The following is a 23315-nucleotide window of genomic DNA, read 5'->3' as shown; positions in this document are numbered from 1 at the left end:
TCCTGTGGAACTCGCACTTCTCCGCCTTAACGAATAACTGATTCTCTAAAAGCCGTTGTAAAACCATGCGAACGTGCTGAGTGTGTATCTGCATGGAGCGAGAAAAGATGAGAATGTCATCGATATACACAAAGACAAATCTGTTAATCATGTCACCCAGCACTTCATTGACCATGGTCTGGAAGACAGCTGGAGCGTTACAAAGACCGAACGGCAGAACGGAATATTCCCAGTGTCCTGAGGGTGTGTTAAAGGCTGTCTTCCACTCATCGCCCTCTCTAATACGTACCAAGTGATAAGCGTTGCGCAGATCTAGCTTGGTAAATACGCGCGCTCCCTGTAATAATTCGAATGCTGATGACATTAATGGCAAGGGGTACTTATTCTTAACAGTAATGTCATTCAGCCCTCGATAATCAATGCACGGACGAAGAGACCCGTCTTTCTTTTTTACAAAGAAAAATCCAGTACCAGCTGGAGACGAGGAGCGGCGAATGAGACCGGCCTTAAGAGGGTCATTAATGTATTTATCCATAGCCTCTCTTTCTGGTTTAGCTAGGGAAAATATACGACCCTTAGGCGGAGAAGTGTTGGGAAGTAGTTTGATCTCGCAATCATACGACCGATGAGGAGGCAGAGAAGTGGCCCGGGACTTACTGAAAACCTGATACAGATCCGAGTACTCCGCCGGGACTCCTGAGACATCGATAGCTGGAACCTGCGAGACAGAACAAGAAACAAGAGAAGGATCAGGACCGAGACAAGAAACATAACACGAAGACTTCCAAGATAACACAACATTGTTCTGCCAATCAACGTGAGGATTATGTTTGGATAGCCAGTCATGACCTAAAATGACTGGCGATTGTGAATCCTCTAAGATGTAAAATTCAATCTCCTCACGATGATTGCCAGAAACAAACAAACTCACAGGGGGTGTGCGGTGCGTGATCACAGCCATATGCTGGCCCTTCAATGTCCAGGCAGACAAAGGAGAGGAGAGAGGGATGAGTGGAATACCCCAGGACTTGGCCAACCCAGCATCCAAAAGACACGCCTCCGCACCGGAATCCAGCAACGCCTGTGACGGGAAAGAGTTAATAATAACAGGCAGTGTGGTGCTGCTTACGGGAGATTTAAATGACGATGCGCCCACCGAGACTCCCAGGTTCATCGGCGGGCGTGAGCTTTTACCGGACAGGTGGCCGCCAGATGCCCCGGCTTGCCACAATACAAGCAGAGGCCATTAGACAGCCGATGATTTCTCTCCCCAGCAGATATACGAAACTTGCCCAGCTGCATCGGCTCCTCGGAGGGCGTTTCTGAAGCGATCTCCCCTGGTTCTGACATCCGCTGGTGAAATGAGCGACGCAGATCTCTCTGCCGATGGCGAGACTCAACCCTCAGGGCCAGATCGATGACAGCTTCCAGGGACGTGGGTGGCTCCCTCAGTGCAATCTCGTCCTGAATGCCCGGTGTAAGACCCTCGAGGAATTGTGCTCTTAATGCAGCGTCGTTCCAGTTGCAGCAAATGGCGAGCGTCTTAAAACGTATAGCAAAATCAGTGACAGAGTCATTACGTTGCCGTAATCTGACCAACTCAGCCGCTGCCATGTCTCCCCTGAGTGAGCGGTCAAACAATTTTAACATCTCTTCCTCTAGAGCCTCGAACGAAAATGTAAAAGGAGCTTTAGCCCCCCAGGCGGCCATACCCCAGTCTCTCGCCCCTCCAGTGAGTAACGTCAGGACATAGGCCACTTTGGAAGTGGATGAAGAAAATCGACGGGGTTGGAGCGCAAAGACGAGAGAGCACTGCTGTAAAAATGATCTGCAGGTGTTGGGATCGCCATCGTAGGTGGGGGGTGTTGCTGTGTGTGGCTCCCGTTCAAATGAAGCGGCTCCTCCGGATGAGGTTGGGGCTTCATGGTGAGGAGTCACTTTGTCCAAACGATTGCTGAGCTCTTTCAGTTGCTCAGACAGGATGCTGAAATCTCTGGCAGCAGCAGATAATAACGACGAATGTTGGTCGATTGCCGCCCCCTGCTGGTGAAGGGCGGTCTGCACCTCCAGAGTTTCTAAACTTGCTGACTCCATACGTGGCGCGCTCATCTGTCAGGAAAGGAACTCAGGAGTCAAGTGCAAGTTAACAATTTATGTAGAAAAGGGTAAATATAGAGAAATGGAGAGCAAAGTCACTGGTAGATTCACACACGGCGCACAATAATCCAGTACAGATCCGAAGGGAGAGAGAGAGCCACCCACGCACTCCGTTGAGAACACCAGCACTGTCACCACACGCAACAGAGGGATGATACACGCCGCCCTGAAGGTGGATGACAGGCGGAGAAGGGAGATGGTAATCCAAGTTCTCAGATGGTAATCCACTGTGAAATCCTGAAGAAGAGCCACCCGGAAACCACTGGTCACCGCCTGAAAACGAAGCGAACCAGCGGTCCCGAGAAAACAACAGTCGTTAGGGTTAATGTAATCCACAATGGTAAAAGGTGTACTCCACTCACGGGTGACGATGCAAACCAGAGAGAAAACAGAGACAGCTGGTATACTGCCTAAAAACAAAGCGAACCAGTTGTACTGAGAGACAATCCAAGTCAAAGATATCCAGAATCCTCAAGCGAGCGGTCCGGGCGAAAACGAGTCCCCGAACGCCGAAAACCAAACCTGGGGTAACAAGAGGAAGAGACAGAAAACGACTGACAAGACAAGGCAGGGCAGCAGGACTGTGATAAAACAATGAGCGCAACGAAGGACAGGACTACGTGCAATATAAAGGGAAAGGTAAACGAGACACCACCGGTGAACAATTACGGAAACAAGGGGGCGGAGTTAGTGAACACACGAGGAACCGGCACCACAGGTAAACAACACACACACACACAGATCACACAGCATCGATCACCCAGCAGTCATGACACTAAGGCTTAGTCCTGGTCTTAATCTAATTGTCCATTGCATAGTACACCACGGTTTGGGTCGGGTCAGTTTACTTTTGTGGGCTTTTTCAATGGGTGCAGTATGTAGTACCCAATACTTTTTTTAGTACCACCTCGGTTGGGGTTCCAAGGGAGCCAAGCTGATACCAAAATGTGATGCGAAAACACTGTAGATCACTGATTGGTCTGAGAGCATCGTCACTACCAGCGTCATCGCTATAATATAAAAGATTAGCTTTACCTTCGTGCTAGCTTGCGCTGTCTCGAGTAAACCTGTTGTCAGCTGTGCTTTGCTGTTAGTTTCCATACTCCCTTTTAGTGATGAAAACATTCACAGGTTGAGAATCAGAAACACTATACCAATTTTTCCCAGTTTGTGATGACGCATATGTCCGCATAATGCTTAAATGCAATTTAAATGAGGCTCAGCGGAGCGCGTCGATTAATGCCACGTGTGTTTGTACAGAAACTGTCATGTGAGACAGAAGTAGTGATAAACGCAATGTGCAAACATCTATTTATGGTGATCAATTTTAATTTTGTGGCGGACTGAGAAATTAAAGCCATGGTATAGCATTCCAACAACGCTCTCACTTGTATGATGTCACAGCAGTAGCCAGCGCTAATATAACGACACGCTTATAATTCCTCCCACTCCGAAGAGTTACTAAACTCGATGGAAAAGCTAACCAAACCAAAGTGAGCTGAGCTGACATGACCTAGACCGTGGGGTACACTGCTATTAAAGAGCGCCATAAGGGCGCACTCATATTATACCTTACCCAACCAAACCATGCCCAAGCGTGATTGTCCCTCCTCCCTTCTCCTTCAAAAGCACGCACTTACACTCTACTTTAACCAATCTGGGCACACTTTCGTCATAAGGATGCGATTGTTTTGAAGAAAACAAAGCACTCTCTTAACACTCCCATTGTCTTTGTTTTTAAGTCGTTAGTTACCGTGCTGCGTGCATCAAAATGTTTTTACAAAAGCAGATGAAGGTGAGTGGTTGCGCAATTGACGTCACTTCTTTTGAACCGTAAATAGGGGAGTAGGATCGGCAAAGGACCGCAGAGACCGGAATTGAACTCGGATCGCTGTGAGCACAGTGGCCCTATACTGTATGTGACCTGTGCTGGCAAAATAAGTCGGAATGTGCACTGTTTTAGAACATTTTGCAAAAATTAAAAATTTGGTCAAAATTAAGGTTTTTATGAAAATAAGTAGTAATTAAGCCTTCATCTAGCGATCTTAATGTTCCATTAAACATCTAAAATGATTTATTTGGACGTTTTCTGAGAGATGTACCGCCTTAAATGCTTAATCTTATACAAAGATGAATGTCCATCCACATGCGCGTCTGACATTTTGGTTTTAAAACATAAAGGAATTAAAATATAGAGTGCAGGACTTGCTTGATGTTAAAATAGCTATTAAGAGAGCTAAAGTTTGGGACCTGATTGATGTTAAAAGAGTTATTGAGAGAGATAAGACATGAAAACGATCTTCCTCACACTGACTGACAGATTTTCTATTAGTTTTGAATCCAGTGATTTTAAGCTATAGATGCAGTGATTTTGCTCTTAAACCCTCAAACATCTTTATCTCGATTTTTCTCAAAATGGACTTTGCTGACTTCAAACACGTATAACTCCATCAGATTCCAACCAATCATACATCGTTTTAAAGTTTTTTTAATAGAGAATGTCAAAATTAGCCTGGTAGAACCATCCTCTGCTATTTTGCTTCGCTTCATAGACAGAGTCTGGCTGGGCATAATTGACAATCGTTTTCCTTCTCATGGGAGGGGCTTGTCTGAAGTTTAAAATCATTGGTCTAAACGTAAGCCAATCACATAACGTTTGGATATGATGTGCGTTATGCGCCAGCTCAGCCGCATCAAATTTCTGCTGTAAAACACACGCATGATGTGAAAACAAACCCATCGAGCGAAATACCGAAGTTAACATGGCTATGAACGACTTCTGCAGATTATGTAAAGTAAATCGGGCCAGAGCTAGTTGAACACTATTACGGTGTCTTTCCACTCACGTCTAAGTGGAGGAACGCCCCTCTCTCCTCTCAAACTCTTCCACCAGACGGCCATAACCATATGTAAATTAAATCTTCCTACCTTTTTTTCTGGTTAATCAGGAACGTCACCAAAGAATGTTTGCCCACGCGTCCTCCACCATTAACTGTGAACAATGAAATTTCCTTCCATGATATCTCGATTGTTGTGCACGTCAAGCTGTGCTGCACACAGTTTCTCGCTGACGATCGATAATAGTTGATAAATTAAACTTTTCCCAAAACCTGTCGGGAGTAGGGCAACAACATAATCTCCATTCAAAATGTTTAACAAACACTTTTCTTGTTCGGGATTAAGTTGGCAAGTGCCGGTTCTCCACAACAGAGCAAATAGCTTTCTGTGCCTCCATGTCCACTACAAACTACAACCGTACATTCGGCGCTTAGCGTCTACGTCACGGCTCTCAGCCCGCCCTCTGTTCATTGATTCGCCGGTTGTTTTGAGACCTGAGGAAAACGGTTTGAATGGGAGGTATCTCAGACTGAGTACAGAAGCGTAATGAAATTTAGCGGAAGTACAAAGTCTGACGTAGTCAGGCTATGTCAAAATATCATTCATATACTCATTTTTTTTTAATCTGACTCGTAATGCCAGCACGGATCACATATGTCGGGGCAACCACAGGGCTATCAGCGCAGATGATCCTTGTATAAACAAGAGGTCATTGTAGGACTTCCGGGAAGATGGCGGCGTGAGAAGTCGTAAAGTTTCTGCTCCGCACATTTCTTACCAATTAACGGCTTATTTAGCACTTATTGAGTGACACAGTTTGAAAATACCACTCGCAAGCCTTAACAGAAAAACATGCCTAGACACAATACTAAAAAAACAAATGAAAATACTGAGGATGCAGGTGATACACAGAGTGTGGACGAGACTGCCGTCTGCAGAGGTGATATTAGGGATCTCCTAGGCGGTATTCGATCCGAGGTAGCTGCGCTCAGAGTTGAGATTCTAGCAGAACTCAAATCATCTATTTCTGAGGTGAAAACTTCACTACTAGAACAAGAAACAAAGCTAAAAGATGTGGAAGACTCTCTTACCGACGTGGATGGTCGTGTTACTGCCCTGGAATCTATGTGTTCAACGCTGTCGAAAGATAATGAAAAGCTGAGGGCCAAAATCGACGATCTGGAGAATCGATCTAGAAGAAATAACGTCCGTGTGATTGGTATTCCCGAGGGATCCGAAGGTACGCATCCCTCTGCATTTATTGAAGAAATGTTACTCGAAGTATTTGGGGACCAGAGTTTTGCCAAGAAACCGGAGGTTGACAGAGCTCATCGCTCCCTAGCCCCACCGCCGAAAGCTAATCAAGCTCCCAGGCCGTTCATCGTGCGATTACATCATTATCAGACGAGGGAACTTATTCTTCGTTTGGCACGAGGAAGGGGACAGGTGTTGTACAAAGGATCACGTATACACTTCTATCCCGATGTCAGCGCTGAAGTCGCAAAGCGGAGAGCAGCTTTTAACCAGGTCAAAGCTCAACTCAGAGGAGCCGGAATTGAATTCGGCTTGCTTTTCCCAGCACGGCTACGGATCAATCATGACGGAACAAGACATTTCTTTGACTGTCCACAACGGGCTTTGGAATTTGTGAAGGGAATTGTCCCCTCATCCGCAAGTAAATAGGAGCGATCATCGCGTCTGAGTCTGTGCCTGTCTGTTCGGCTCGAGTAACCTTTCAAGACACGCTTTACGTTATGCGATGGAAATTGAGGAACTCATTTTAGTTTGAACTGATCCACACCCCTAGTGTCACACTTAAAATGTGTGTTTTTCTTTTTGCTGTTGGTGTTTTTGATGACAATTTAGTTCATAGGGAGCAGAAACTAGAGCTGGTGAGTTATGGTTCTTAGTATACCAGCGAATGTTTGCTGTTTGAGGGTGTTAATATGTCGTTTGCGACGAGGGTGGGGGGGAGGTGGGGATAATTGCACGGCCTTTTTTCTTTCTATTTTTTTCTTTTTTTTAATATTGTCCGGAGTCAATGTACACACATGGTTTGCTATAACAGATTACATACTATTTTCTTTACTACTTAGAACAACACATTGAAAATATGTCCAAGTTCAAAAATGTTGATATTAATTTTGTAACCTGGAACGTAAAAGGCATGAACAATGTCATTAAAAGAAACAAGATTTTCTCTCACTTACGGCAACTCGGCGCAGACATAGCTTTTTTACAGGAAACCCATATCCTTAACTCAGATGTAATTAAACTAAGACGGAGCTGGGGAGGTCAGGTATTTCACTCGAGTTTTAACGCAAAAGGTAGAGGTACGGCTATCCTCATTAGAAAGGGCATCTCCTTCACTAGTGAAAAGGTTATCAGTGACTCCGCTGGTCGTTTTGTTATTGTTACAGGCCGCTTGCTGGACAAACAAGTAATTTTGGTTAACATTTATGCCCCAAACTTTGATGACAGTAACTTTTTCACCAAGGTCTTTACATCTATTCCACCAGCTGACGATTACGCATTAATAATAGGTGGAGACTTCAATTGTGTTTTAAACACGTCACTGGATAGATCCTCCTCTAAAGCTATACAGCCTTCCAAGGCAGCCACAAATATTAAAAATCTCTGTGATCAATTTGGATTATTAGACCCCTGGAGATTTCTTTTTCCTTCTACCAAAACATTTTCCTTTTTTTCTCCTGTTCATCACTCTTATAGCCGCATTGATTTTTTTTTAGTTGAAAAGAGTCTTATGCCCTTTATTTCATCTAGCATGTACCATAGCATTGTCATCTCTGACCACGCCCCCTCCTCTTTTGTGCTGAAATTACCAACTCAACATTCATCTTTTAAACCGTGGAGATTAAATTCGCTACTTCTGGCAGATGAAGGATTCATCACTTACTTAACCAATGAGATTCATATTTACCTGGAGTTAAATGACAAACCCGATATATCTAGGAGTACATTGTGGGAAGCATTAAAAGCATACTTGCGGGGCAAAATTATATCCTTCTCTTCCTATACCAAGAAACAAGAACTCTTAAAGCTTAAGGATATCTCAGAAGCCTTAAACAGGCTTGATGAACAATATGCCATCTCTCCTAGCCCCCCCTTGTATAAAGAAAGATTAAACCTACAATCAAAATATAATTTGTTGTCTACTAAAGAAGAAGAAAAGAGGTTATTAAAAACTCGCCATTCATTTTACGAATTTGGGGACAAAGCCAGTAAATTATTAGCTTTTCAATCTCGCCAATCAATTAATTCAAAAACAATTACCTGTATTAAGACCCCCTCTGGGTCCATGGCATATACTCTAAAGGATATTAATGATAGCTTTGTCCATTTCTACTCCAACCTATATACTTCAGAGTACCCTAATGATTCTGCAACTTTAGAGTCCTTCTTTAATAAAATAAGCTTACCCACTATTAATTCAGAAGCTCACTCTGAATTGGGCAGACCCATAGATGCAGCCGAAATCACAGAAGCTATTGCGGCAATGCAGAGTAATAAAGCTCCGGGGCCCGATGGCTTCCCGATAGAATTTTTTAAGAAGTTTGCAGCTTTACTGGGCCCACTTCTTATGGCAGTTTACAACGAATCTTTTAATAAAGGTACTCTTCCCTTAACGCTTATGCAAGCTTCAATTTCCCTTATCCCTAAAGAAGGCAAAGATCCCACTTTATGCGAATCATACAGACCAATTTCGCTTTTGAATGCAGATTTCAAAATTCTATCGAAAATCCTCGCGCTACGGATAGAATCCATTCTTCCTATTATAATCTCAAATGATCAAACAGGATTTATCCGAGGGCGTAACCCCTTTAATAATTTACGACGCTTATATAATGTAATTTACACAAACTCTCCCCCAGGTAACCATGAAGCAGTGATCTCTCTTGACGCCGAAAAGGCGTTCGATAGAGTGGAGTGGAAATACCTTTTTGCTACACTCGAACAGTTTGGTTTCCCTCCAGACCTTGTCTCATGGGTTAAACTGTTATACACCTCCCCAGTTGCCTCAGTGTGCACAAACAATGTACACTCAGGGTTCTTCTCCTTACAACGGGGCACCCGGCAAGGATGCCCTCTCTCTCCCTTGTTATTCGCTATATCAATTGAACCCCTAGCTGCTGCGCTCCGTCAGTCTTCTAATTTCAAAGGAATTATGCGTTATGGTATAGAGCATAAAATTTCTTTATATGCGGACGATGTCTTGTTATATGTAACAAACCCAACTGCCTCAATACCTGAAATTGTTTCACTCCTAAAAGAGTTTGGCAATTTCTCTGGCTATAAGCTTAACATGAGTAAAAGTGAATATTTCCCAATTACTCCAATCTCCCCTAAAGACTCCTCCTCTATTCCATTTAGAATAGTACATGAAGGCTTTAAATACTTGGGTGTTCAAGTAACAAGATCATTTTATAATTTGTTTAAGGCCAATTTTTGCCCACTTTTGGATAAATGTAAAAAAGATCTTGTTAGATGGTCTTCTCTTCCTTTGTCTTTAGCAGGTCGTACCAACCTAATCAAAATGTCTGTCCTTCCTCGGTTTCTTTATTTATTTTCAAATATCCCTATTTTTATTAGGAAAGCTTTTTTTACTAAATTGGATAGCTTAATTACATCCTTCCTGTGGGAGAATAAAACTCCGCGCATTAGGAAGACTTTTTTACAGAGATTAAAATCCCAAGGAGGGATGGCACTACCTAATTTCTTATTTTATTATTGGGCAAGTAACATTCAGAAAATCATTTACTGGCTATCTGATGTAGATTCTCCGAACACCCCTTTGTGGGTGCGAGGGGAACAATCTTGTACTAATTTTAAACTTAGCTCAATAGTATGCTCTTCACTCCCCCTATTGGTAAAAAATTATATATCCTCTCCTAATCCTGTACTGGCTCACACTCTAAAAATTTGGGTCCAATTTAGAAGACATTTTGGTTTACAATCAGCTTCTATTCTAGGGCCCATTGTATCTAACTGTCTATTCCCTCCATCCTATATGGACTCAGCTTTTTGTCTCTGGGAAGAGAAGGGAATTAGGCATCTGAAAGATCTATATTTGGATAATACTTTTCGTTCTTTTGAAGATCTTAGAAGTCATTTTGCATTACCTAGACCCCACTTTTTTAGATTCCTGCAGATTAGGAGTTTCGTAAAAAAGTTTTTTGTCTCCTTTCCAAGTATACCACCTTCATCTCCTATTGAAACACTGCTTGATCTGAGTCCCCATGGTAGGGGACTCATCTCAAGCATATACTCTATTATAACATCTATAAATCCACAGAACATTGACAATATTCGTAATGCCTGGCAAAGTGAGTTGGGCAAAGAAATTGCAGACGGAGAATGGGAAAATGCTTTAAAACAGGTGCACTCCTCCTCATCTTGTGCTAGGCATGGATTAATTCAATTTAAGGTACTGCACAGGCTCCATTTTACCAACTCCAAACTAGCCAAGATTTACCCCGATGTTAGCCCTGCCTGCAGCAGATGCTCGCAGTCTCCGGCCACATCTGCCCACATGTTCTGGTTGTGTCCTCTTTTAATTGAATTCTGGAAGGGAATTTTTGATTCGTATAATCATATATATAGTATTCAGTTTGATCCGGATCCTTTAATGGCCATTTTTGGAGTTATACCTGAGGGTATTACAGTCAGCAATGACATTTGCTCTGTCATAGCCTTCACCACACTTCTGGCGAGACGTCTAATATTGTTCCATTGGAAAAGGAAAGACCCTCCTACACATAGTAACTGGATAAAGGAAGTAATGTCACACATTCAATTGGAAAAGATCAAATACGCTGTTCGGGGTTCAACACGCAAGTTTCATAGCATATGGTCCCCCTTTATACGATATTTTGAAGGGCTCCCCAGCCTCTAAGGTAGTAACTATTTACCTTAACACTTCCTTCTTTATGCTCCATCTTTCCATACTTGTACACAAGTATTTTTATTTTATTTTATTATTATTTCTTTCTTATTAACTGCCATTAAGCTCACTATCTATGTTATGCATCTACCCATTAATGTGAATATTATGCCTTAACGCTCCTCTTCTCACAAAGCAGTTACCATTTAAATAACTTCAATATGTATTCTGGACTTGTACTCTCAATGTGTGTATATGTTTCTTATGAAGGGTTGTTTTCCCTTTTGTTTTGTTTTGTTTTTTTTTTTTTTTTTTTTTTTTTTTTTTTTTTTTTTTAAAGTCGTGTGTAAGCGGGGGAAGGGAAGGGTAGGATGTGTTGTTGTTAATGTAATGTAATTGTACCTGTAAAACTTAATAAAAAGTATTTAAAAAAAAAAAAAAGAGGTCATTGTACTATAAAAAACATCTTGTGAGTTTCAGAAGTCACATTTTGCTTAATAATCCAAAACCAACTTGTATTGAATCCTAGCTGCCAAAACGCCTTGTGTTAGATTTAGTCTTAGTATGATGCCATAGTGCAAATACCCTAACAAAAGACTTCCTCTTTAAAAGAAGATCAATGCCTACTTCTACATCACTGCCTCTTTTGCCAGATTTAGCCCATTCACGCGTGTAGGAAGTGAGATATAATTCTGGCAAAACCACAGCAATGTTTTCTTTTGTTCTATTGCTCACCAAAGCTGACAACCTCAAGTTTCATTCCTATGAGACTCCATCAGTCCACAAGGCCAAGCGAGGGGGGAAAACAGGCTGTGTATAGAACAATAAAACTGGACAACCCTTTATCAGGGGAACCCGGACAAACCCATGTCCATCTTATTGGCTGATGGTCATGGCTGGCGGCTCAATCCTGTTCTGCCTTTCTCACACCTGAAGCCTCCTGTGCCTCATTAGATCCCCACCATCAAAGTCCCCAATAATGTCATCATAACCCCTTTACGCTAACAGCAAGTTCCTTATTGAGACTAATGGGGGAATTAGGGGCCGCTGTTCATGGGGCCATGAGCTGTGCATCTTCCTGGCAGTTATATGGGCTGACTGCAGGGATGCACAGGTTGCATGGCCAGCCTACAATCCTTCTCTCTATTTTGCCCCAAAGGGTAAACTGTCTTTGAGTTAGTGAGAAAGAAAAATACAGAGCTGTGAAGCAAAACAAACCTTTGTGCGGCTCCTGTTGTACTGAGGCATACTTTTATTTGTATTGTTATTTTTATTTTGCCCCTTTTACCCCAATCCTTCACTGGTTCAATATGATCCCATGCTTCTAGCCTCAAACCGGGGGCAACGTCCTTGGGTATACATGTAACTACAAATCTGCTAATATAAAATATAACACAATTTGCACCACTTTATGGGCCTAATCTTAACAAAAACACTTGTACCGCTGATATGCAATGGAGCTCTGATGCTCTCCGATTAACATTTGAACCACTGAGAGTGTTTTTTAACTTGTTAGGAATATCAGGGGCTGTTGAGCTTTGATCATAATTAAATTCTACCCTACAAGTAATGCAAATGAATGTACTTTTGTTAAAACTCCCCTCTGTGTTTGATTTACATATAAATTTGCTGTTGGAAGTTTTGCTCTACCACTGCTGATGAGGAAATAAAAACCGTGTGTGTGACACTGCAAAGATTATGACCAGTCTTTATAAAGCACACTGAAAACATAATACTAACATAAAATTGCAGATTACATACGTCATTTTCTGCCAAATCTGTCCCAAGAGCTCAATTTATAAATTATTTTAGTTATTCAAAAAAAAGTTTGGGCTAATGAATAGTATATTTTTTCATTGGACCCTCTTGCACCTGCTTATGCTCCCTTTGGAGTCCCCTTGGGTTCGAGGGGCCAAAGTTTAAAAACCAATTATAATAAATCTTTATTGAAGTACAGTATTGAGCACCTTTGTCAGTGTGATGGCCTTTACTCAGGTCTATATAGCAGCACTTTTGCAGACCTCAGGCAAGCTGCTCAACTAACTCTCTCAGGCTGCACTGTAAACCCGAATAAGTTGGAAATACTCAAAAAATTTGAGGTAATCAGTTGCCTCAAATCATTTGAGTTTTGATGATCCTGATTTTAATTATGCAGAACTTATAAGTTTTGAGTTTCTGGTTCTCATTTATGTTAATTGGACCTAACTGAAAGTACTAAGTAAGTTAACACAAACATTTTAATTACTACACAGTTATATTTTGAGTTCTTGCATATCAAACATTTTAATTACTACACAGTTATATTTTGAGTTCTTGCATATCAAACATTTTAATTACTACACAGTTATAGTTTGAGTTCTTGCATATCAAACATTTTAATTACTACACAGTAATATTTTGAGTTCTTGCAACTCAAACATTTAATTTACTAAACTTGTGTATTTTGAGTTCTTGCACCTGAAATATTTCATTATCTAAACTTGTGTATTTTGAGTGCTTGCAAATCAAATGTGTCATTTACTATACTTTTCTATTTGAGTTCTTGCTAAGCAAATTGTTTATTTTCTATATCAAGTTAAATCAACTTCTAAAATTTTTATCAAAATGCTTCAGCAATTTCACAGAAAACACATGACATGTGTAATAAAATTTTGGCAATTTATTTCACAAAAGGATTGCTCCACAGCAAATTTCATACATTTAAACTAGCATGAGACAGTTGCATTAAACATCTCTCTTAAATTTACAAAAGTGATACAATCTGCAGTCAAAAATTAAAGTCTGTTTAGCAACCCAAGGAAAAGTAAAGTTACCCTTTTAATGGGTTCAAGGTAACAAAACTGTTTAACAGCATTTCATATTTTCCAGTCAAAAATTTAATTCTCTTAGCAACACAATATAACAGCATTTTATAAAATGAGAAATGAGCAAGGAATGCTTAACAGCCAACTTCCTATATTAAACATGACAATTTCTTAAACTGAACCGGTTTGTTAATACAATAACTTGTCAATAAGAACTAAGTAGATACAAGTAAAAAAATCAAAGTAACATCAGTTAGATAACATTTAAGTAACTCTTTTTGTCTTTTGTGTGTGCTGAGGTAGTACAAGTTATGCTTCACATCAACTCGTTCTTTAAGGTTTGCAGGCTAGGAGACAGTTTCCCATCTTCCATGCCAAGCAAAAGTTTTTTGCACAAATACCAATGTTTTTGCAAGTCCTTTAGGAACATGTATGTGAAAAGCATACAGGAATCCAAACAGGACAAGAAACGCCTCTGGAAGTTGGTTGTGGGTGGTGACCAATTCGTCCTCAAGAACAACAGAGACATTCACTGGGTCACTATGCATTTGGTCATTAGAGCTGTAACGCACAACCATATATTGCTCCAGTGGCTCTCTCAATGTGCACTTCAGAATCTTCAAGCTAAAAAATAAGGAACAAAAAAGATTAAGAACATGAAAATGATGCTGCCAGAATTTAGTACATCACTTATTAGGAATTATCCGTTACATGGCTTTTACACAGGTGACTTTTGAGTTCACCGAATGCAATCAGGATACATACATGGAAGTGGACTTATTTTTGAGCAGTGTCTATGTTCTAGTCTGTGGTGTCTGAGGAGGTGGAGTCTTGAACGATTTATCTTTTTACACCCTGCACTCCCAGTCTATCATCTTATTTGAAATCTGAAAAGAAACATTTACATGGTTAAACATTATGATTCAAACAGTAATAGCAAGCAGGATCTAAAAATAAACAGGTAGCAAACGCAACAATTCTCTCTCATTAAAACACATACATTGACAAATGCAATATAATGCATATTAATAGTATACATATGTGTCTCATTATTCAGTTAATCACTTAAACAGCCATGTGCACAACGATTCACATTAACCACTGTTTATTACTTTTAGACCAGTCACTTAACACATCGACTAATAGTATAAACACAAACAAAAAATCCTGATCAATACATATAAAACTTGCATTGCCATAACCTTAATATACACATCATTAGAAATAATCATTTAGACCACAACCATTACTATCAAGTTATCGTCACATGGGGGGGGGGGGGGGGGGTGATTCACGTGCGCCACGCGTGACCTACTTTTCATTAAACACAGTTTAGCTACTTTTTAACTAATAAAGTGCATAAAACAAACTCATAATAATTCCCACAACAGTCACTGAAGCATTAAATCAATAAATAATAGGTTTTCTAGGGGTTTTACCTGCCATAAGGGAACAGGTATTAGAGACAAACAAACACGCTGAGTTTCCCCTCGATCAGTGTATTGTTCTATGACACTACAGGAACGCGTGCTTGACCCTAGTCACCTGTCCACGCCCCCTACTGGAATCTTCCAGTACTGCAGTCATTAAATTCCCTAGCCAAATATGGCATTACTCACAAAAGACAGCAACAATGTGACAACGCATCTAAAAATATCATATTTACATCCCATCTAACTGTTAAACACAATTACGTACATGAAAAGTAAACATAATGGCCTTTAGAATTGATACATTGAGTTTAAAGGTGAGACTTACAGCACCCCATGAAGCGACCGATCCGTCATCTTGAGGAGAAGAACTCAACGCGGGCAGCTTACGTGAACACGGATGACGTCAGACGCAAAATCTCTAAACTGAGTGATTTTAAGTTGGAGTACATTAAAGAGACAGTTAGTGCAAATTAAAAAACAACATGTATTCATCTAACTTAAAAAGTTTAATTTTTACAAACTCATAAATATCTGAAAGTTCAAAATACTCAACAAAGTTAATTAATTTGAACTAATTGTAATGATTTAAGTTAACAGTACTAAATACAATTAATTACTTTGAGCATTCGGGTTTACAGTGTGTTTTCACATACGTTGGTGCGCACCGTGGTGCGGCCTCGGAGCGCACCAAAATACATTGTATAATTTTTCAGTTAGTGAGGTCCGTGTTTACATATATTTTTTTTTACTGTACTCGAAATGCCGCACTGTACACCATGTGACAACGGTCAGCGCTGTCATTGGTCTCTGACAGCTCTTACCGTCTCATGACCACCACCACGTTTCCACGACAACCAGCCTGACAGGGAGAGCGCAGCTATCAAGATGTGGAGATAAACAATGCACGTCTTTGCGAAGTTTCTTTGCTTTAACGTGAAATTGCGTAGCTGTTCTATTAAAGTCTTTCTCACGGAGCCGTTTGCTAAAAAGCCCGTAATGTCACTATTTGTGTGTGGAGGACAGCTATGCATTTATAAAATCATCAGCTCAAACGTAAAGGAGACAGTCTCTGACGGAGACGAATCTCTGCAACAGACCAGGATTGGCTTGTTTGTTGTTAACCCACAATATAAAACCCGGCTCACATCACGATGGAAGCCCAGTGGCTCAAACATGTGGAGAACTTCCTGTATTTGGTTCGGCCCGAGGTCCAGCAGTGTTCACACCACAGGTAGGTCGCCTCAGAGTTCGGCGACAGCCGCTCCGAGACCACCTGTTTAAAGCGGTCTCGGAGCGGCCGTTTAGTGCGCACCCGAGTATGGCTGTTGTGTTCACACTGACCCAAACGAACCGTACTCGGAGCGACACGTCATTTGGGCCGACCTAAACAATGTATATGTGAAAACACCCTCAGAAGGCTGTTGTAGAGTTGTAGACCGTGTATACTGTATGTCTATTAATTTTCAGTGTGCTAAGCTGGATCATACTTGAAATAAATGTAACACAAATGTCAAAGATAATCTGTGCTTTTACTGCAGTGAGAGAGTTGTGTGTTTCTGAGTTTGCGTGAGTGTGGTAATCGAATGAGGGGGTAGTCAAGGCTGTTTGTTGGTCTTTTGTAATCCGAAAGTCTTAGGAAATAATCCAAATTAATGCTTGATTCATCCCTTTACAGCTTACTTTTATGCTGTTTATTGGGGACTTTGTTTCTATTTCTACTGCATCTTTTCATCCCACTGTGCCTAACACAGTGATTCTGAAACTGGAGGGTGGCCTCCTTTGGGGGGTGTAAGATAGTGCCAAGGGGCCCCCAGTTTTATGACATTTTTTCAAATACATACATTTTTCATATTTCTGTGTAATTAAACCTAAAAAATATAGCTTCCAACCAACAGCCCTATTGTATAATTTAATATGTTTTGTTTAATTCAAATTCTAAGTTGAAGATTTATCTAATTAATTTTCTTTAGAGGGATTGAACGTATTTACGCTTACTAACTCACTCACTCTTACTCACTATTCTAGATGTTGTTTAAAACAGCTTGTTTCATTGTTTCTTGTTCAATTCCCATGTAAATTTTCATTCTGTTGACATGTTTAGTTTTAATTAACAACAACATCTGAAGTTGCCTGGAGAGACACAACTGGCTTTGTGAACATTTTGTCACATTAAGAAAAATTAGCGTGCATTCAAAGTAAGGACTCCCTTAAAAGAATTATACAGTATACGTCTCAGTTTTCTTTCATTTTTAAGTTTTCTTTTTGATCAGCAGCATCTCTCCAGCAACTGAATGTTTATGGGTTGTTTGTAAGCTTCACTGATGATCTGCTAGAGACCAAACTGTGAGATTGTGTTGGTTTACACTGCCTGCCGTTCCCTGCTATTTTGGTTTATCACTAAAGCATTTAATCTGATTCAGAATACGACTTCGGCAAGCGAATGTGCATGAATAATGTTTGTTTGTAAGTTTTGAGAGTCATTGAAACTAAATATAGAAGGTTCATGTGAGATGGTTCAGGTTTGGCGATATCTGTGGTTGTTTTTTAATGGGTGGTGTACTGTATAAGCCTCTCTATAGATTTGTTTGTGTCTATGAATAGCGTGCATGCATGTGCTGTTTCTGCAGTTTGACTTGTGTGTGCCTCATGCACTATGCACATTTGCAAAGAACTGTATCTCACAATGCAAGACATCAATCTTCCACATCTAGTGTGATAAACGAACAGGAAATTCTTAACAGCTTAAAAGATTTGAAACATTTTTCATAAAATTGCAAGTAAACCATTTGTATTTACAAGATAATGTCATGACATCATTCACTTTTTTGCAACACTTTATTATGCAACAATATTATGAAAATGTACAGAAACCAGTATGCTGGTACGACATAAAAAACCCTTTGTTTATAAAATTAAGGGTAAGCTTGTTGTTCAAATGTAATTAAATTTTTTATTAATATTCAATAAGGCACATTTATGACACATTTGAAGTAATAGGTTCTTAAGAAACATTTACTGTAAGTAGACAAATCCTCTTCACTTTATCAAAATTAAATAATCAATAAGAGTATACCATACCATGAGAGAATAACACATTATATGTACTCTGTTCTGTACTGATGCTACTGTATGTTGGAGCAGTATTCTGTTTCTTTTCTTTTTTTGCAGTTTGCTTGCAGCTTCTATGGCTTTTGTGTTTGCACCGTTCCCATATGCCCTGGCATACCCCCTATCTGTCTCACACTTATCCAGCTCCGCCTCTCAGGAGCTGTCCGTAATCATGCCACTGGAGGAAATCTTACCCGCTAACAAGCCACTTACCTGCTTTTCATAGGAGCCTAGCTAGAGGATTAGCAGGGATATGGGGAGAGAGTGGATGAGAGAGACAGGAAGAAAAAGCTATGATTTTCTTTCTGCATGCCTGGATGGTTCTCTTCACATCCAGGGTTGAAGGGCAAGCCAATTAAGCAGGAGGTTTCAGGGTGAAACTTAGTGAGTGTTTCAGAAAGCATTTTAAGCTGGATGCATATTGTGTAAGCGAAGCTTGATTTAAAATAAGGTCATGTACTGTATATGTGTATCTACGTTAGCATGGCCACAGCTGTAATTATCAGTAATGATCCCTGTCTGTCACTGGGGCGGTACTCTTTCAAAAAGTGACACCATTGAACCTAAAGAGTTCATATTAGTACCTCAGAGGTGCATATTGATACCAAAAAGTGCATATTTGTACCTTAAAGGCTCGTAGTGGTTCCAAATGTATCCATTTCTGTATCTAAATGATACATATTCAGACCATTTAAAGGGTTCTACTCCAATGATAGCATGGGGCCATTTGTTCTTTTATTTTTGACTGTCTATATGAAGAGTTTGGTTTTTAAAACGCGATAAATGGCATTTAAAAAAATATGGTCAGTATTAAAAAGTAAATTCGTAATTTTATGCAAAATCCGATATCCTGTGTTATTCTGTCATCTTTTCTCCCTTTTTTTCCCAACCCGTGACAAATGCCAGTCCTCCTCTGCAGAATGCAATAAACCCGCACAACCAATCACAGCGCACCATTCCACGCATAGTAAACAACAATGGCGGCGCATTGAATAGACACGGAATCGTAGTTTTCCTCATCTACTTTGTACTTCATGATCAACATAAACAAAATGTTAATTTTGATGGCATTGATAAACCTGTTGTGGTTTTCTATGGCTGGGAAGAAACGAAAGACATCAAAATCGTAATAATTTACGTGGGGCACTCGGGCGAAGGAAAATTGCCAGCTGTTGCTTGTTTTCACACGACAGCATCAAGTTTCTGTCATGCTAACACATTGACCCCAGGCAATCTTATAAAAAACTTTCCATTATTTTACTCGAAGTCAACAAAAATCGAGCAGGACCAAAACATTTTACAGCTGATCACTGTCAAAAAAGTTTAGCGACGACGTCCCGAGGATGACAGAAGCAATGACAGTGTTCTTAATATGACAAAGTAAGTGTATTGATTAATGCCATTAATGTTTATTTTTTTAATCAGTGTATACCACTAGTCAACTAAATGAATATAACATGGAAAAGATGAATGCACATTTATATATTTGATTCAATAGATTTATAGCATTTTGGAAAAAAAAATTGTCATGGATTTGTTGCGTTTTGCAGAAAAAAGAATCAGTTTTTTATAATAAATCTTTGAAAATCAAATAGTCAAAATGAATTTATTGCATTGTGGAACCAAACTCTTCATATGTTGTTAAAATTTGAGACCAAAATAGCATAATGATTTACCATAGAGGACCTTGAAAGACATTTTACATCTCGTGACTCTTAACATCAGGGGTTTCAAACTCTGGGTCGGGACCCCCTTGTGGGATAAGGTTGCTTTACTGTTGTGGTGAATGACGCAAAAAAAAACATACTTTTATTTGAGTGGGTTGCAAAATGAAACGTTTGGGAACCACTGATTAACATTACATTATACCTGGTTTCAAAGCTACTTCTTACATGCGAACATAGCATTGTGTACTATGCCTATTGTTATCTTTTAAAGCAGAATGTTGAATGTTTCTCTTTTTTGCAAATGCTTTAGATAAAATCTACAAAATAAATAAATTTACTTTGAGGCTTTATCAGGATGTTGATATCATGCTGCATTTGGAATTCGTGCATGCTTTTGTCGGGTGTTCAAAGTGACAAAGTATGTACCTGATCTTTTGATTTCCTTTACCCAGTATTATGCTTACCCTATGAGAAAGGTTCTACATTCGGTCCAATGCGAAAGTAACCACCTTCTGTTTATGAGGACGAAAGTCTTAGTTTAGACCTTGAAGCGTGAAGAAAGAAACAACTTCAGATTTGACCCTGAAAATGTCACGACTGTACCATCCCAACTTTACAAGTCGCAAAGCAAAATCCGGGAAGGTCAAGGATGGCAATAACAAGTTAGACCAGTCAAATGATTTGTCTTTTTATGAACAGCTCAATAACATTTCAATAGACGATACAAATAATCACACATTGGCTGTGAAGAGACACCTAGGGAGAATGATTATTCTGTTACTAATGGCAATAGAAAAAAATCAGTAATAGTGGTAATACAGAAAAATGCCAACACTTGCATGTTGAACAATTAGCAGCAGGATTGATCTGTTGTATCTCAGTAATCACCAGCATTTAATTCAGCAGAATGACTTAAATTCAATTAATTAAATGTTTCTCAATTTTAGTCTTTTAGATGAATCCATAAACCGTCCAGACAACAAGTACATCACACTGCCTATTATCAGCAAACATCTCAGAATCCTCCGTCTCCTCTTTTGGATCTGTGTGAGAATGTTAATGCCTGCTTGGAAACATATTGCTATAAATTTTGATCAATGCTGCCCCAGTATAATGCATACGATTTAGCTTGTTTAGCTCTCGCGGTTGAATAATTATACCTTAAAATGTGCATCATTTAGCTTTTAGGTTTTATAAATTTGAACACATTTGTTCGCCCCATTTCCAAAGCTGTTCGATTAGCAGTATAGGTCAGTCAGGGTTACATTTGTCAAGTAATGTTTTTATTGACCATTTGAAACAGGTTTTCGGTGTACTGTATGTGATGTGGTCAAACTTAGACAAAGCAGCTAATCAAAGCCTCTCATGGGTAACAGAACACATTTACCAGAATTACCCTTTAAATGTTTCATTTGCATGAAATGTGATAGACCATAAAACAAAGAAAAAAGCTGGTAAATCAGGAACAACACATAAAAGATGCTGTATGGATTGTTCAGGACCAAATTAAAGGACTAAAGCCAAAAACTGTCCGATAAAAGGTGGAGCTCAGTATGGTGGAGGATGTGGTAACTCGTGGCAATAGGAAGGCAACTATAAATGGATGGCTGGTTGGTTGGTTTGTTGGATGGATGAATAAATAAATGGGCCTTATTTTTGTTTACCACATAACACTGCCACATTACAATACAGTTTTGTGAAGATTTTGGTTGTAGGGACTGTTTAAAAAAGTAACACAACTTTAAAGGGGCCATGTCACAAGACTTTTTTAAGATGTCATATAAATCTTTGGTGTCCCCAGAGCACATATGTGAAGTTTAAGCGCAAAATACCATATAGATAATTTATTATAGCATGTTAAAATTGCCACTTTGTAGGTGTGTGCCAAAATGTGCCATTTTGGGTGTGTCCTTTAAAATGCAAATGAGCGGATGAAGTGCAAACACTAATCAAAATGATGATGGTTTGTTGAAATTGAAACTCAATTGTACTATGAATTATTTTCTCTCTGCACTAAATGGCAGTGCTGTGTTTGGATAGTACAGATTAACACTCTGGGGTCGACTGCGGTGCAGGCGCCGCAAACTCTTTATTTTTCAATCACTCCGCAAAGAGACTTAGATTACTCTGCTGATATTGGACATACAGATATGATTTATACATCATTTAAAACGTTAAAGTGTTTAGTTTTTTTCTGTCCACTCCCAATAAAAACAGAATGTTGTGCTTTTCGCAAAATTAAGAAAATAAACATGATGCGCGGTTTGTTCTCTCGCGTCAGAAAAATTAACTGTAACTTAACGAATACTTCTCATAGAAACAAAAGATAAATGTCTACATAATGCTTGGAATGTCTGCTTTTAAATGATGCAAGTGAGATCGAAAACAGATATTGTCATTCGGTGTAAACTGTATGAGAAGGAGGAGAGGTACCATCTTTCTCCTGTTACCTGTTTATCTGTAATGAGATGAGATCGCCACACCCCTGCGCCATTGAAGTGAACGAGAAGAGACATCCATATGCATAACTCGTGCCTCCGGCAGTCAATGGATACGCAATCCACAATCCAGTCTCTCAATTCCTTGTTGTTCCATCCGATTGCACCAAACATGACATCTAAATCCTTATTTACTTGCGTATGTGTGTCAGTATCTCCAGATGCGAGTGTTTTCATTTTCCTTCCGTCAAACAGTTCACGCGAATGCATATACACAAACAAGCATATCGAGAAATTCAACGCGCTTTTTGCTATTCTTATAAAATACGCAATTACAAACAGTACAATCCTTATTTAGTTGCGTCTAAGCGTTTATCTCTGCACAGCAAGTTTATTAAGGGGTGGTATTATCATAATAAGAGCTCCTTATGACATCATAAGGAGAGCCAAATTTCAACAACCTATTTTTTCACATGCTAACAGAGAATGGTTTACCAAAACTAAGTTACTCGGTTGATCTTTTTCACATTTTCTAGGTTCATAGAAGCACTGGGGATCCAATTATAGCACTTAAACACGGAAAAAGTCAGATTTTCATGCCATGGCTCCTTTAAGATAGTTGGCTAACCATTGTTCCTGTCTGGTTTGATAAAACATCCTATAAATCTCCATCAGTCCCTCTGGCTCCGACATGCGTGTTTCGCTGCTTTTTTGTCAGTGTTCTTTACACGCTTCTGGTCTTCATATGCTAGATTTCATCAACATTGCGAGGCACACAGCCAGTATATAATGTACGCTATTACAACAAGTACATGCACTAACTCTCGTCAGTTGCTGAGGCCCTGCCATCTGTACTGCACTCTCCCAAAGGGCTCATTTCTTTGCTCATCAGTCTTCGATTGAAAAGCTGCTGATCTTCTGTAGTTACCTACTGTATATTGGCACTGCTGCACAAAGTGTAGCCAGAT

General features: G+C 39.8%; 1 protein-coding gene and 1 long non-coding RNA gene across 3 annotated transcripts in view; one reads left to right on the top strand and one right to left on the bottom strand.

Annotated features, from left to right (window-relative positions):
• LOC135778734 (neural-cadherin) overlaps nucleotides 1-23315 on the top strand; it is a 300864-nt gene that overhangs the window by 76898 nt on the left and 200651 nt on the right. The gene's annotated exons all lie outside the window — the stretch shown is intronic.
• LOC141281197 (uncharacterized) lies at nucleotides 13535-15199 on the bottom strand. The gene is made up of 3 exons (XR_012335515.1): nucleotides 15141-15199; nucleotides 14467-14588; nucleotides 13535-14325 (listed from the first exon to the last, which is right to left on the bottom strand). It is a non-coding gene; the product is annotated as an uncharacterized lncRNA (long non-coding RNA).

The sequence above is a fragment of the Paramisgurnus dabryanus genome, chromosome 2, assembly GCF_030506205.2.
Source record: "Paramisgurnus dabryanus chromosome 2, PD_genome_1.1, whole genome shotgun sequence".
Lineage (NCBI taxonomy): Eukaryota > Metazoa > Chordata > Actinopteri > Cypriniformes > Cobitidae > Paramisgurnus > Paramisgurnus dabryanus.
The sequence above is the reverse complement of the archived record's forward strand: the minus strand, read 5'-3'. Positions and strand labels throughout refer to the sequence as shown.